Source organism: Melanerpes formicivorus, unplaced genomic scaffold (genome assembly GCF_026170545.1).
Source record: "Melanerpes formicivorus ecotype bairdi unplaced genomic scaffold, bMelFor1.0.p_v2 SCAF_519, whole genome shotgun sequence".
Taxonomy (NCBI): domain Eukaryota; kingdom Metazoa; phylum Chordata; class Aves; order Piciformes; family Picidae; genus Melanerpes; species Melanerpes formicivorus.
Window position 1 is genome coordinate 112,501 of NW_027142871.1, and position 3,763 is coordinate 116,263.

The following is a 3,763-nucleotide window of genomic DNA, read 5'->3' on the forward strand; positions in this document are numbered from 1 at the left end:
TCTCTCGCCGTGCCTGGACGGGCTTGCTTTCCATTCTTGGTGGGACCGACGCCGGCACCACGTCTCCCCGGCTTTCTCTGCCCCCGTGCCCCACCGGGCAAACTTCGCTTCGGGGGTTCCACACTTCGGCAGTGGCCGGCGCCAGCCACTCGTCAACTTTTTTTCTTTTCCCCGCTTTCGTTGCCGAGCCCGGGCTGGGCTCCGGCTCACGGACGAGCGAAACCCATCCAACACCGCTGAGGGTGCGCCAGCGGCCGCTCCAAACCGCCGCGCCTTTGTTCGGCCCCGCGGGTCCCCTCTCTGACCCGGGCGAAAGCCACCGAGAAGCCAGACGGACCCCTGCCCAGCCGCCTGGCGGGTGGCTTGGAGCAGCCGCTCGGCAGCGCTGCCCTGGGAGTGCTCGGCGTCACTCGTTCCCTCATATACGGAACTGGAGGGCCGTCAGCTCCGCGAGCGCACAACCAGCCGACCTCCGCCCAGCGGCAGGTCGCAGAAATCACGCCGGCTTGTACGATGACGTAGGCGGAGGCAGAGCGCAACAGCGACCCCTTGGCGACAAGCGCGATCTCCGCGGAGAGCACGTCTACTCGCCCAGGGAGAGCACGTCTACTCGCCCAGGGAGAGCACGTCTACTCGCCCAGGGAGAGCACGTCTACTCGCCCAGGGAGAGCACGTCTACTCGCCCAGGGAGAGCACGTCTACTCGCCCAGGGAGAGCACGTCTACTCGCCCAGGGAGAGCACGTCTACTCGCCGAGGGAGAGCACGTCTACTCGCCGAGGGAGAGCACGTCTACTCGCCGAGGGAGAGCACGTCTACCTCCCGCCTGAGGGAGAGCACGGGGGGGGGGGACAAAGACAGGCGGCAGCAGCTTCGGTGAACGTCACCCGGGAGGCGACCGGGGCTGTCCCGGGGCAGTCCCGGGAAGCCGGCGTCCGACACAGGGAACCGTCAGCTGCCGGACCGGGGCGAATCCCCGCGGCCACGGCAGGGGTGGGGGCTCGAAGACAGCCGGCAGCCGCTTCGGTGAACGTCACCCGGGAGGAGACTGGGGCCCTCCCGGGACCGTCCCGGGAAGACGACGTTCGGCACGAGATCCCGGCCGCGGCCGGACCGGCTCGAAGCCTCGCGGTCCCGGCAGCAGCCGGAGCCGCTCGCCGCCTCGGGCTCCCGGCCCCCTACAGATCCGGCGACTCGTTCGCGGGCGGCGGGGGGAGGCAGTGGAGGGGGTGCGGGGAGAAGCGGCAGCGGAGGCGGAGGGGGGGGGGCTCGAAGACAGCCGGCAGCCGCTTCGGTGAACGTCACCCAGGAGGCGATCGGGGCCGTCCCGGGGCCGTCCCGGGATGCCGGCTTCCGGCACGGGGTCCCGGCCGCGGCCGGACCGGCTCGTATCCCCGCGGCTCCGGCAGGGGGGGGGGGGGCTCGAAGACAGCCGGCAGTCGCCTCGGTGAACGTCACCCGGCCGGCGACCGCGGCCGTTCCGGGGCCGTCCCGGGAAGCCTGCGACAGGCACGGGGTCCCAGCCGCGGCCGGACCGACTCGAAGCCCCGCGGCCCCGGCACGGGGGAGGCCCAAAGACTGGCGGCAGCCGCTTCGCTGAACGTCACCCGGCCGGCGACCGGGGCCGTCCCGGGGCCGTCCCGGGATGCCGGCATCCGGCACTGGGTCCCGGCCGCGGCCGGAGCGGCTCGAATCCCCGCGGTCCCGGCAGCAGCCGGAGCCGCTCGCCGTTCGGGCTCCCGGCACCCTACGGATCCGGCGACTCGTTCGCCGGCGGCGGGGGGAGGCAGTGAAGGAGGTGCGGGCAGAAGCGGCAGCGGAGGCGGAGGGGGGGGGGGGGCTCGAAGACAGCCGGCAGCCGCTTCGGAGAACGTCACCCGGCCGGCGACCGCGGCCGTTCCGGGGCCGTCCCGGGAAGCCTGCGACAGGCACGGGGTCCCGGCCTCGGCCGGACCCGCACTGGGTGCCGCCGCCTCGGGCTCTCGGGACGGTATGGATCCGCCGACTCGTTCGCCGGCGGCGGGGGGAGGCAGTGGAGGGGGTGCGGGGAGAAGCGGCAGCGGAGGCGGAGGGGGGGGGGGGCTCGAAGACAGCCGGCAGCCGCTTTGGTGAACGTCACCCGGCCGGCGACCGGGGCCGTCCCGGGGCTGTCCGGGGATGCCGGCTTCCGGCACGGGGTCCCGGCCGCGGCCGGACCGGCTCGAATCCCCGCGGTCCCGGCAGCAGCCGGAGCCGCTCGCCGTTCGGGCTCCCGGCACCCTACAGATCCGGCGACTCGTTCGCGGGCGGCGGGGGGAGGCAGTGGAGGGGGTGCGGGCAGAAGCGGCCGCGGAGGCGGAGGGGGGGGGGGGGGCTCGAAGACAGCCGTCAGCCGCTTCGGTGAACGTCACCCGGGAGGCGACCGGGACCGGCCCGGGAAGCCATCGTCCGGCCCCGGATCCCGGCCGCGGCCGGACCGGCTCGAAGCCCCGCGGCCCCGGCACGGGGGAGGCCCAAAGACTGGCGGCAGCCGCTCCGCTGAACGTCACCCGGCCGGCGACCGGGGCCGTCCCGGGGCCGTCCCGGGATGCCGGCTTCCGGCACGGGGTCCCGGCCGCGGCCGGACCGGCTCGAATCCCCGCGGTCCCGGCAGCAGCCGGAGCCGCTCGCCGTTCGGGCTCCCGGCACCCTACGGATCCGCCGACTCGTTCGCCGGCGGCGGGGGGAGGCAGTGAAGGAGGTGCGGGCAGAAGCGGCAGCGGAGGCGGAGGGGGGGGGGGGGCTCGAAGACAGCCGGCAGCCGCTTCGGAGAACGTCACCCGGCCGGCGACCGCGGCCGTTCCGGGGCCGTCCCGGGAAGCCTGCGACAGGCACGGGGTCCCGGCCTCGGCCGGACCCGCACTGGGTGCCGCCGCCTCGGGCTCTCGGGACGGTATGGATCCGCCGACTCGTTCGCCGGCTGCGGGGGGAGGCAGTGGAGGGGGTGCGGGCAGAAGCGGCAGCGGAGGCGGAGGGGGGGGGGGGCTCGAAGACAGCCGGCAGCCGCTTTGGTGAACGTCACCCGGCCGGCGACCGGGGCCGTCCCGGGGCTGTCCGGGGATGCCGGCTTCCGGCACGGGGTCCCGGCCGCGGCCGGACCGGCTCGAATCCCCGCGGTCCCGGCAGCAGCCGGAGCCGCTCGCCGTTCGGGCTCCCGGCACCCTACAGATCCGGCGACTCGTTCGCCGGCGGCGGGGGGAGGCAGTGGAGGGGGTGCGGGGAGAAGCGGCAGCGGAGGCGGAGGGGGGGGGGGGGCTCGAAGACAGCCGGCAGCCGCTTCGGTGAACGTCACCCGGGAGGCGACCGGGACCGGCCCGGGAAGCCATCGTCCGGCCCGGGATCCCGGCCGCGGCCGGACCGGCTCGAATCCCCGCGGCCCCGGCAAGGGGGAGGCCCAAAGACTGGCGGCAGCCGCTTCGCTGAACGTCACCCGGCCGGCGACCGGGGCCGTCCCGGGGCCGTCCCGGGATGCCGGCTTCCGGCACGGGGTCCCGGCCGCGGCCGGACCGGCTCGAATCCCCGCGGTCCCGGCAGCAGCCGGAGCCGCTCGCCGTTCGGGCTCCCGGCACCCTACGGATCCGCCGACTCGTTCGCCGGCGGCGGGGGGAGGCAGTGGAGGGGGTGCGGGCAGAAGCGGCAGCGGAGGCGGAGGGGGGGGGGCTCGAAGACAGCCGGCAGCCGCTTCGGTGAACGTCACCCGGCGGGCGACCGGGGCCGTCCCGGGGCTGTCCGGGGATGCCGGCTTCC